Source organism: Lepisosteus platostomus, chromosome 3 (assembly GCF_059453375.1).
Source record: "Lepisosteus platostomus isolate fLepPlt1 chromosome 3, fLepPlt1.hap1, whole genome shotgun sequence".
Taxonomy (NCBI): Eukaryota; Metazoa; Chordata; class Actinopteri; order Semionotiformes; family Lepisosteidae; genus Lepisosteus; species Lepisosteus platostomus.
Window position 1 is genome coordinate 6,459,212 of NC_142613.1, and position 12,985 is coordinate 6,472,196.

The following is a 12,985-nucleotide window of genomic DNA, read 5'->3' on the forward strand; positions in this document are numbered from 1 at the left end:
TGGGGCCCTGGGTTCATTTCCAGACGTGCGGTATTGTCTGTGTGGGGTTTGCGTATTTTCCCCGTGTTCATACATCTAGTTGGACATGTGATAAGAAGAAAAATCAAGAAGATAACTTCAATCTAAATTACAGAGGTCTGTGAGAACACAGGTAACAAAACTCACTATAATTAAGATGTAAACAACATTTGTGAGCCTACTTCTTCATATTATGGACGTGAGAAAAGTATTATGGAAAACGAAAAACGTGGATACTTCGCAGTTCGTCGCTGAACGAATCACCATGCGCAGGGTTTGGGTCATATACTGAGTATATATGCCGAATAGTTCGGCAGTATTGACATGTTGGTTTACTTTTCCGCTAAAAACTACATATCCCAGAATGCCAAGCAGAGGGGGCTGAGTCTCACTTGGGCATGGAGGTGTTGGAGGATGGCTCGGAGGCAGGTTAGCTCAGTCGATGTGATTATGTATTCTCCGTATGATGGTAGGGGGCAGGTTTCCATTAGTTCGGCTCTTGTTGTTTCTGGAGCGTTTGAACAGTAGGGGGGAGGTCGCAGACAATCTGCGATGTGAATGAGTTCGGAGGAGCGAACGAAATAAGGAGATACAGCGTATTTAGACACGGGGCTGAATCATCAAGCTTTTATGTATCAAAATTCATTTGACTTTCAGCCTGAGTAGGTCAGGAGCTGATAGGAGCCTATCTCAGACGCTGTCTTAAAAAGTTATCTGGAAGACGGTTATCTTTGTGGGAATCTGGCTTCTTTCAAACAATAAAGAAGTGGAGCGCAGTTTTTTTTTCTCATTCACGTTATCACCACAAAAAAAGGTGCACGGCGTTTCATGAGCTTCTGCGAAGATTACTTTTCCCTCTCCAAACTTTGCGTATTTACCAGCTGATTTATAGGGGGGAAATACGATATTTTCTCCTGTTAACAGAAACTCGTAGTTTGGCTGTTCCGCGGCTTTGCTGTGATCTAATCTCAAGAAGTTTTTTTTTTAACCTATGATCTGAGCTCTGATTTTCAGGAGAAGAAAGCTATTTGTCGATTCGTCTGGTTCTCCTTCCCCGGTATTTGCTAATTAACTTTGCGGAAGGCATTTGCTTTTTTTGGTACATACCAAGTCAGTTGTTTGGTACTGGATCTACAATAATGCAAACTTTCTAACGTCTTATAAGGATTCAGTTTCTTCTCCGTGAGAATCCCGGCGGCGCATCGTCTTGGAACTACTTGGCAAAAAAGGTAACAATTATTTTTGGAACTATAACTGAGTGAGAAAATATCTAATTCTAATTCTGATGTCAAGAATTTGACAAAATCCGTAAGTTTTCATAATTTTATGAGCAATTTTTAAACACAAACTCAAAATACAAAGGATATTTCTGCCCCGGTCCAATATATGATTTCGATGTAATTCTGCAATTTCACACGTTTTAAGAAATAGTGCGAATATAATGTGTCGTAAATATTCCCGTAAAATGCACGGAATTTTTTGAGTCTCAGTGGTTTTCGTATGCTTTGTAGCCTGAAGCTAATATTCTTGGAAAAAAAAATGAGTTCTTGTGTTTTGGCTAATGTCCATCAATGCCAGATGTAGAACGCGTAATGAAACAGAACGTGCACTGCTTATTTAAGTGGTATAAATGGTTTTAGAAAGAAATTCTGGACTCCACAGTACCTATTTAGTTAAACCCGTAAAAGAAATGTAGTCATGACATCCAGCCTAAGAATTAATCTTGGTTAACACAGGAAAAGTGTTAGCGGGTGATCGGACTGTTGGTATTCCCTGAGGTGAGAGATACTTAACACGTTAAATTCGAAAAACGAATGCCCGTCAATAGCCTTGTTTAAAGTAAATGCAATTTAAAAACCAAACGCTGTTACCTTCTAGTGATATATCGCGATTTGTTGGTACGGAAGACAAAATACTGGGAATTGGAACTCATTTGGTTCAAAACGAGTGTCGACTAAGCGCGTTTGGACAACCCGTTTAATTTTTATTGCGAGCAGGGGGTTCATTGTGCCGTGTTTAACTTTCGTTGAAATGATCTGGCATATCGAGGTATCGCCGGCAACGAATGAGTTTTTTAAAGGCCAATTTAACGGGAAAGTCTTTTTTGGGGGAGGGAGGGGGATGCCTAAGACGTTTCAGAGCCAGAAAGAATCATGGAAAATAGCAGTCAGGTTTTTGGCTCGCGGGACGGTTAACTAAAGAAGGGATTGAATTGGAAACTTTTTTTTTTCCCCTAGCTTGATCTCAGAACTGCGTTTCTCTCGATATCCCCCGTGACGCTGAGTGAAGCGCCTGGCCTTTTGGCTTTTGTATCCATTTGTTCCAGGCGGATCACAGGCATTTCACACGTTGCCTTGTGGACCAGCGTGGTGTCAGTCGCTCGCCTGAGGAGTCCCAACACTTGTTGCGTTTGGTCACTTGAAGGCACAGGGCTCTAGCAGAAGTGGGGGGTGGGGGTTATGAAGGCAGTACTGGGCTAGTAAGTCATTTAATTTAATTTTTGTTAGTATGTTAATTCTAACAGCGCCTCAGCCCTCACGAATGACTATTACAGCGGGCCGTTTCCCTCCACATTTAACGAGTAGTAGAAGATGGATTTTACAGAAGCGCGTCAGCACTGTAACGCTTCTACTGTTAAAACTGAAAACTATCGCCGGAGGGTCTGTTTACCTACTAATGTTTTATCTCTTAGTTTTTTTTTCTTTCTATAAGGATTAAACGGGGAGGAAATGTTGTAAAAAGAGCTTACTAACGTAACTCTACGGGGGCAATGACCAAAACGTGCCCTGAAGAAAACAGTGAAAAGACGCTTTGACCCGAGTGAGCTAAATATGAGTGACCAACGCCGACAGGGCCTGTATTACAAACAGATGACCAAAACACTCTTGATGTACCCTTGTTGTGTAAACACTGCATATCAATTTATGATATGTTGAAATCGCAAGCAAAGCCTGGTCCATTACACGGATTTCGATCCCTTTTAAGTGTAAGAGCAGTATCAAGGTGTAATTCTTAAGCGTTTACTGTTAAGATATTGAAATCCCTAATACTGTCAATGATGACCTTATCTGTTTTGTTTTGTACGGTATTATATCAACGCGTCGTGAGTCTGACGTGACAAGTAGCGCGTCTTTTACCAGGTTTCTGACGAACTTTCTGGTGGTTTTCAGTAGATTTCGTGGGGGAGGGGACCGGGGTTTGAAACTGAATGACGCACCGGAATGACACCTTTATTATTTTTAAAACTAGACGTTTACAGTGTTGATGATCTGAGCACGGATGTACCTGATACCTTACCAGAAGAGAGCCTATGTTATATTTTAACTTCAAGTCTTTTCCATTTGTGTTCATATGTCCATTGGAATCACTAACTGTATCAGTTTTCAAAATGTTTTCCATGTCTTAGTGAGACACAGCATTCACACACAACTTAAATTGAATAATCTGTTGTCATGCTCACAACCAATGATGTAAAGCTTTAAAGGAAACCTTCAAGAAAAGTTACCGCGAAGAGTTTTATAAAAGTCTTCACATGCAGTTTTTTTTCCGTTTCCTTTTTTAACTGAAGTCTTTTTGAAGAAGAATCATTTCTGTGCCTATCAGTTCCTTTTTGCGGTACTGTTCTGTGCAGGAGAGATCTGCCTGGAAAAGTCCTTTGGCTTGGCGGCACTTAATGACCTGGACAGGTTTCTGAGGATTTTTTTACCATCATGTTTCTCAGTTTTCCAGTAAGCACAGGACAAGGACTTGTTTTAATGACAGTCGACATAGGTTTTAGCTTGAGATAGAGGCATTTTAACAACTGTACTGCCTCACGTTACTTTTATTTGTAAGGGCACGTCCGCACACGCAGCAACTCGCCTAAAGCTAGGCTTTTAGGGGAAAAGGTTTATGCAGAGATGACAGATTTTGGTGTTTTAAAACTAAAGAGTCCAAGTTATTGTTCCTCCTTTTATAGATATTGTAGCTGAGCGTTTCTTTTTGGAATGCAGGATACAATTTGACGGTAATAACCTCACAAAATTACTTATAAGTAACAACCACGTGCTTTTGTCTAAGCTGAATTTCAGGTGAAGAGGGCGACGTTTGTAATTATTTCAAAGTGAGCAACCTAATGACTAGATAGCCACGGCTGAGTTACATTTTGAAGTATTTTGCCGTGTTTGTCGGGTGAAATTTATTTTTAACAAGCGCACTTGACTGAAGTGCACAATGTGTGTGACGTTCTTCGATCCCGTCTCCGGGTAATAGAGCTGTGGAAGGGAATGTGTAACGCGTTTTTCTTTCCTCTTCGGACATCTTTTAGCTCTTTGGATTATTGCGTCCGTTCAGTTTGTTTGGCGAGCGACTTTGTCGTCAACGCGCCCGGCCGATCTGTGAGGCAGATAGCGCAAGACCTTGCACGCTGCACACGGTTTACAAATAATTCTGAGAAGAACTTACTAGACAGCAAATACCTGTTGACGACAGACATTTTTTTTATGTATGAACAGAATTCAGAATCGCTTCTAAGCGATTTGTTGCGTTGCGAAAGGTTCTTGAAAACCAGCTGCAGGGCGTTTGTTTTGAATTTCCAGGCATCAAAGAAGCCGATTCACCTGGCCAGAGGGGAAAGAGACTCTTCACACTTAACCTTGCTTGTTTTCTAAGCACGTAAAAACACGATTTCTAGTAAGCCAAAGTTTTTTTTTGTCTGCTTTAGTCTTATAGGTAAAATAGATCTATAGATTGTCTCAAAGTTGAAACTTTTCACAAAAATATTCAACGGTATTCTGGCAAAAGTACGATGGTTTCAAAACTGAATCATAATTTTCACATTTCTTTTCTCGCATAGGGCTATTGAAATGTAATTTGTTGTTGCCAGTATTTACCTTAGATTGCAGTGATAAGTCTTCAGAAGTTTTTTTTCCTATGATTTTACAAGACATAACATATAATGTGTATAATGCACATTATATCTTTGTGTATATCAAAATCTCCATCACTCAGTCCTGCTGCCATAAATGAGCACTGATGAAGTGCTATGTTCCTGGAATGCTTTATGTATGATTATTCTGCAGCTGGCTTTTGACAGTTGGTCTTGACTTTTTCCAGGGGAATAAGTCCCCCCCCAACTGCCCAGTTGCTCTGTCTTGGCTTTGTGTGAATAGGCCATCCAGGAATTAACAGTAATTTGGCTGCCTCTGTTATCCAAAGTGATTTACATTTGGACCCATTTATACAGTAGGGCATTTTACTGGGGCAATCTGAGTGAAGCACCTTCCTCAAGGGCACAGCAGCAGCAGCAGCAGTGTTCCAACTGGGATTTGAACCCACAACCTGCTACTCCACACTGCTGCTTGTAGCAAGACTTTTCTGTTACTGCAGGTGAGAGTGGTGGTTTGGTTTTGCAGAGTACTTGTGTTTTGTGTATACCTAGGCCTGTTGCAACCTATTGCAAGTTTTAACACCTGGTAGTTGGCCTTGTGCTTGTAAAACCACAATCCTGAAGCCTTCCTTGGTATCATCCTTGAGGGCCGCAAGATCTTGATTTTAGTCCTGTGGAATCCTCACTCAGGTGATTCAAGAAATGAGTCACTTACCTGGCCCAAATTGTTTTCCTAGGTCTAAAAAATTTTGAAGCCATTAGAAAGCAAGCCAGGGCTGGAGAGCCTTTAGATTTAAGTTTAGATCATTAGCTTTGCTAACAGTTTGACCTGGTGAAGTTACTGGGAAGGTTTTATTTCCCCAAGTGTAGCCAGGAGAAAGTCTGGAGAGGAGAGCAAGTGTTGTTGTGCAATGACAGTTTTGGTGGCACAATACAAGCTGGACCCTGTGCAGTGATGTTGTTGGTCCCCACAGGATCGTCTGTTTATATGCTTGTTTGATAAATCAGAAAAGTTGCTGGAAAAAAATGTGAAAGCTGTAGGTAGTTGATAAAAAAAAAATGCAAACACCTATTTAAAAGTCTTTTCAATAGATATTGGGTGGGAAAGTAGGTAGGTCAGTCCCTTTTCGGGCCATAAAGGCTCATGGGGGAATGGGGGGGCAAGGGCCACCATTTTCCTTGACCGTCCGACACGGGAGGGGGAGGTGATGTGGTCAGCATCACACTCTGGCCGGCCTATTACCCCCGGAGGCATTAACCCCTGGTACTCATTTGGAAAGCAGGCTGAGTGAACCTGGGAGCCGTCGGGAAGGAATTAGAGCAAGATCCATCGCTTGCCCCTACCTGGGATTGAACCTGGGACCTTCCGGTCAGGAGCTAGACGCCCTTGCCATCTGAGCTACATGGCTCTGGGTGGGATGCAAAGCCCACATACGTGCTCTACCAGCTTCTGCAGTTCGTGGGATGCCGCACTGTCCTTACATGGGGGTAGTCAATTATCTTAGGCCCGGTTTGGTGAGGCGGGAAACACTATCTCAGGTGTCCAGGATATCCCAGAAAAGCACGATTCGGTTCAGATCTGGTGACTGAGAAGGCCATGGCATATGGAAAACATCAGTCATGCTTATCTGACCACTGGGGGGCCACATGTACCTATAAAGGGGGTGGACAAAATAATGGAAACACCTAAAATATATTAATATCAATAATCTAATTATGAGTAGGGCCACCCTTTGCCTTCAGAACAGCTTCAGTACTTCTTGGAATACTGTCATACAAGTCCTGAACTGTGTATAGTGTGATATTGTGCCATTCTTCAAGAAGGAAAGCCTCCAGTTCTCTGAGGGATGAAGGAGATGGAAATCTACTTCACACTCTGCACTCCAGAACTCCCCATAAAGGTTCAATGATGTTTAGATCTGGTGATTGGGGAGGCCATGGAAGGCTTTTGACTTCATCCTGGTGTTCATGAAACCACTCTTGAATTTGTCTAGCAGTGTGTATGGGGGCATCATCATTCTGGAATATGGGAACATCACGAGGGAACAGTGTTTGCACCATAGGGTGCACTTGGTCCTGTAAAATGGCCTCATATACCTTGGCTGTCATCGGACCTAATGACTCCCACAAGATGGCTACTCATACCATTACGGATTGTTTAGCAATTGGCAACAGACATTGTGGGTTGAAGGCATCCTTTGGGCTTTCTCCAAACATAAACCTGTCCAGATGTAGGAAATAGGGTGCGTTGGCCTTGGATACAAGCAGTTTCCAAATGGCAGCCCTGCCATGAATTCCAGCTTTGTGAAGCTCAGGACAGTTTTTGTTGAGGCTGAGTCACAGAGGTGCTGATTCAATTCTGTGGTCATTTTTGAGGCTGTACTTTTGTGGCATTTAGCAACTATCCTGTGAAGTGTCCGTCTATCCCCGTCGGTGAGCTTCGACTTGAGACCACTGTTGCTCTTTGCCGATGCAGTTTGTCCATGTTTGGCATACGCCGTCATTATTTTTGAGACTGTTCCCCTTGACGCATTAAATCATTTTGCACTTTTTGTGACCGATGCACCTGCAATTCGGGCACCAACTATTCGGCCTCTTTGGAACTCTGTTAGTTGCCTCATGTTGGCTGACAGATACTGTTAAATGGCAATCAAAGTAATATGACTTGCCTTTGCAGCTGCATTTGTAATGGTGATTTAGTTACTTCGAAGTTAAACTCCTTTTTCACGTGGTGTTTCCATTATGTTGTCCACCCCCTGTACGTGGATGAGATGCTGTAAGGTCAGGTGAAGATGGTCACGGGTCATTATCTTGGACCTTGCCTTCTAAGGGAATGGGAGCACCCCACAACATCATGGAAGCTGCAGAACCCTACACTGCTGGAACCGAGCACTCAGGGCTACAGAGTTCGTTAGGATAGGGTGCCACGTGTGCACTTGTCCCTTGGTTGAGAAAATGGTGGAGGGTGATTCACTTGACCCTGTTGCATTTCTCCACTTCAGTGGAATCACTTATCATTAGTACTGTACAATGTGTGTTTTGCTATTTCATGTTATAAACACTTCATACCTTACAGTTCCTATTGTATGAAAAATCATTCCTTCATATTCTACTTAAATACATAGTCTCTTATTCTACTTAAATGTTTAAAAATGGTAACAATAACCAATACCTTTTACAGCATAAAAAAGGCAATAGAAAGACAACCAGGAACAGTTTGAGAACCGTGAGTTTTACAAACAATTATAAACAATCTATGACCATCCTAATGCACAGTGCTCAAGAATCTCTATCTTATTTGAATTTTATTTTTATTAATGTAATACTTTATTAATCAATTAATCATACTTTGCTTATCTTTGTGTAAAAAGTCCAAAGTACAGTGTGCAGAAACGGTTTTATAACTGTTTGCTCAAATATTTTCTTTGTTAAAGTCTCTAAGGTCTATCTTTCCAGCAGCCCCAGAGCCTAGTTACAAGTATTATCGCTATGCAGTTAATTACAGTTGTATAACTGACAGCTTGGGTGGAACAAAAGGGAGAAGGCCTCAAAACCTCCTACATACCTTCCACCCCAACATTATGAAAGTCAACTAATAATTTGAATAGGTTGTAAATTCCCCTAATTTACGGTAGGTTTTTACCTATTTACCTAGGTAGGTCATAATCAGTTTCTAATTGAAAGATGCAACCAAAGCATCCAAGACTGTCCTTGATGGTTGCAGTAGTCCATATCTGCTCTTAGAATGGCAGTCAGACTCAGGTGTCATGTGATGGTGCCAGTGCCATTTTCACATTTTCTCCAATATTCCTAGGGATGCTCTTTCTCCTGTCCCAAAAATTATTTTGCCACTATTAGATCAAGACTTCTGCTGGAGAACGTCTTCTGAAAATGTTATACTCCGCCAGCTTTTGTTCTCTATTTGAAAATGTCAGGAGCCCCAAGGACAATAGAGTTTCATGAAAATATTCTAATGAGTGGGATTTGAAATCGTGGGGAGTCCTCACTGGATCTGACACTGTTAGCACTATTTCCTTGTCTGATGTTGAAATACTCATGCAGATCCCTGACTTGGCATCCGTCCTAAACGTTAGGGGATTCAGAATGATGTGTGAGGTCTGCAGGATGTTGGTGATGTTGAACCCTCTCTGGGACCTGTTCCATCGCAGCCTGTTTTACAGGCAGTAGCTGGGGTTAGGAATGTCTTTCAGTGACTCAGCAAGTTTACACTTGACTGCAGTACTTGGATCAAATAGTTCTATAATGAGTGTCTTCGTGGGTCAGTTATAGCAAAAGGGAAAATTCCCCATATCCCCAAAGGAGGGGTGGGCAATGTACAGTAGAGCTGGTGAGGGAAGGGTCCGTTTTCTGTAAGTGGGAGCCAGTCCTCAATGACTAATATATTCCCAAAGGGATTGACTGTTCTACTATTTTTGCACCTGATTGTGGCTAGACTGAATCACAGCACTTCTAAAAATGTATCTCATGTCTACAAATTTTAATTAGCTTGATTGATGACCTAATACAAGTCCACACACAAAGGTGAAAGTTGCCTTTATTTATGTGGCAGATTGCTGAAATGGCCCCCTCAGTCACTTTATTCCAACAGCAAATTACTTGGAATCATTGGAGGGGAACTTAGAGGTGCAAGTCTGAGACGAAATGTCCTGTAACTGTTTAAATTGCTTTTAGTGTATTGCTTATCAGTCGTGCATTACCATTTCTAACTTTGGCACAAAACAGCAACAGTAAACTAGACGTCAGGCATTAGGCAAAACTAGGCTAAGATGAATTAGTTATTGGCTGTTCCAGTTTTCACATTTTCACAATGAAGCATCAGGGACTGGGACATTCCTGAAATAATCGTTGGATTAAGCCTGAAATATAAAGGTGTGGAACGTTTTGTAAACATTGAAATCTTGTTTAGGGGCAGCAGGAGTCCTTCTTTGCTTTAAACGTCTAGGATGTGTATTTTCTTGAGCCTAAAGCTTAAGTAAAAAAAAAAGGTGCAGACTGGAACTGAGGAGTCATCTGGGATTCTAGTCCTGGTGAGTTGGAGCCACTGCTGATGTAGCAGACGACTCTGTGGAGCTGAGCAATGAGTTTAGGCAGGTTCCCCGTCTCAGGAACAAACAGAGCTGAGGAATTTTATGCATGGGTGCAGGCGAACAGTAATTAGGGGCCAGGCTGGGCTGGAAAGGGTCTTTATGTCTGAGTGCAGGGGAAAAAATAACAAAATGCAACCTTTAATTACAATTCAGAACTTTTCATATCCTGGGCTGTTGATAATAGGTAGCTGCCAGTTCATGGTTGCTTGGAAAAGGAGATTGAATTTTTTTCTGTTTCCATAAATCCATAACCCATTCTGTTGAGAATGTCACGAGACCACTAGGAACTCAAAACAGCTTCATTATGGTAATTGCTCTTAATCTTTATTTTTTTCTTTACTGCTGTTTTTCTTTATATCATTATCAGCAATTTAGACCAATTTTTTTCCCCAAGCAAATTTGATTGTTTCCAGAAGCTGGAGTCTAGTTCTTTGTTTTGTTTGTATGCACACAGTTTAACTCAACAGTGAACTTCTTTGTGTGTCAAGCATGTCGAAATGTGTATATTTGTAACATTTTGAATGCATGTTGCCTTTGATAGGTTCTTCTTAGCACTTAGATTTTCATTCAAGTTCCCTGAAGCTCTGACAGTACTGTACACAAACTTGTTGTCCTGTAGTGACCTTTAGAACATAAATGCTCTGTTTATTATCAATTCAGACTCTTTCAATCACCTCGCTATTTAATTACTGGTATTCTTGTGTGTCGCACTCCTGTATGATTACAATTTGTCACATTCATTTGTAAGGTTAAACAATCAGTCAAAATCTGTGCAAATCTTGCTGTTACAGGCACATGTTAGCTTCTGTCTCCAGAACACTGACGTATGTTACTGATTCACAACCTGTTTCTCTTGAGTTTTCTACACACATTTGGCAGGACTTTAGGAACAGAACGAATTAAGGCCACTGACAAGTAGCAGCTTCTGGTAAACACCTTTATTAGTTGGTTTTTATATTGGGCTTCCCACAGTATTGTTGTTCTCCTTTTGCAATACCAGCAGCTTTCTGTGCAAACACGTGGCAGTCAGGGTTGTGTGGTCCTTTTCAGGTACATTTTGCCAAAACTAACAAGACTCAAAGCTAGTAGGTCATCTCTTCGAAACATTAGTTCAATGCTGTATCATTCTTCATTCCCTGCTGTTTTAAGTGCATTGCCAGACCTGTGCATGTGTAAGGAATGGGTGAATAATGCTTTATTTTGCTTGTTTTAGAATAAACATGGAACATAGAGGAGGAAATGATTAAGTTCAAGGAAACAGCGACTCTTATTAAGTATTAACCATTGCGACTTTCAGTCAAGTGAAGCTGTTTTTTTTTAATGAAGGATTTGTTTTCCAGTATGCTTGCGTGTCTAGAAAAGTCAGTGTTTATTTTATGAAAGGATTTTATAGATCCGATGCACAATTATGTGGTTTACGTTTTTTTTTACAAAGTCCTATAGGTCATTTTCTTTGAAGCATTCAGTCCTTCAGCCTGACAGTGTAGAACATTCCCTTAAAGTTAAACCCATTACTGCACCAGGTATCTCTTTTCTGGCCTTAATCCAAAAAGGCAATATCTTTTCTATAACATGATGACCAAAATTGTACACAATATTGTAAATGAGGCCTTATGAGTGCACTATACAGTGCACTAAATGTGAAATGCATAGAATTTTCAATGCATAAAATGCACAGCACATTCCTAACTTTACTTTCTTAATTGCTTTCACCATTGTCCAGATGTGTAATAAATGATGTGTCATAAACACCTTAGTTTTTACCGTTTTGTATTGTCTGTTCTTGATACCAGTATGGAAAACCCTGCACTTGTCTACATTTGGGCAGGTCAGGCAAAACATAGTACAAGAGCACTGAATTATCATTTTTTTAATGTTCTGTAGCAGATGGCAATTTGGCCTGTTAAAGCTATCAAGCAGACTATAATAATGTTCAGATATTGAAACCCAGAAGTACTATGTTGCCATTCAGATGTGCTGATAAACTGAAACGAGGGGTGTTTTCTTTTTCAGTTCAAGGCATTCCAAAAACTTAACGTGCTTAACAGCAGTATCATATGTACGGCATGCTCTGTGGTTATACATTACCGTATGCTTAGGAAGCGGTACTTTTCTTTGCCAAGGGAAGAGATGGGGAGAGAGAGGAAAGGAGTTTCTATCTTTCTATAATAAGAGGCCCATTTTGGGTAGAAGGGATTAGTTCCGTCTTTAGAGCAAGAATCCATCTCCCTCTCTATTGCCCCTGCCTGTAATCTTTCAGATGTGAACGAAGACAGCCCTACCTCTTTACTTTCTTCTTGCTGTTACGAAGAGTGGCTGTTAATTACTTGTCCCGGACGCACTAATGAAAGGCAGCAAGCTCCCCTCAACTGCAGGTTTAATTGCTTTTTGCTGTCTGGCTCCACTGCTCCACAGAAGCCAAGAAAAAAACAGACCTTATTCTTAAGGGGGGAAGAAAAAGGGAAAACTGAAAACCAGCAACTACAGTTTGATCACGTTTGAAGGCACAGTGATAAGTTGCCTGTGCACAGAAGCCAATTTTCTTTTTTATTCCCTTTTTGCAAAAGCATCAATCCACAATAAAAACGAAAAATATCTGATCTGCAATTGAATGGAACATGTAAGCAGAGTGATTGAATCTTTGGATTATGCTTGAATAAACTTTGCTTGTTGTTTACAGTGGGGGGAGGCCTGTGGCACTGCTGTCTTTGTGACCACCGCTCAGGAAATGGGATTGTCTGTTTTCTTCCGAAAGGCACCAGGGGTTAAACAGGGGTCACTGCCGAATTATCTTGGGTGGATAATAAGTGAGTGCTCATAGCATGTTGACTGACGAACTCCATAAAAGGCAGAGATGTGTGAGGTGGAAAGAAGATGTCTACTCCCAGTTCCTTAGTTGGCTGTGCTTTGCTCAGACAGCCTAGTCATGTCATTTTCGGTTCGGAACAGGGGAAGGCGGTCTCAGTCCTGCATGGCTGCTGTGTCTCTCGGT

At 41.3% G+C, this 12,985-nt stretch overlaps 1 protein-coding gene across 6 annotated transcripts in view; it reads left to right on the forward strand.

Annotated features, from left to right (window-relative positions):
- The first annotated feature begins 465 nt into the window (after positions 1 to 465).
- Positions 466 to 12,985, forward strand: part of fgfr1a (fibroblast growth factor receptor 1a) — a 58,545-nt gene continuing 46,025 nt past the window's right edge. For 4 of the 6 annotated variants that reach the window (XM_088624120.1, XM_088624119.1, XM_088624121.1 and 1 more), the window contains exon 1: positions 1,184 to 1,247. The gene's annotated coding sequence lies outside the window, so the exon portion shown is untranslated. Of the gene's footprint in view, positions 1,076 to 1,183; positions 1,248 to 1,777; positions 1,797 to 12,985 lie in introns of those variants that run through there. The other 2 variants (XM_088624122.1, XM_088624124.1) reach the window with 2 other exon arrangements.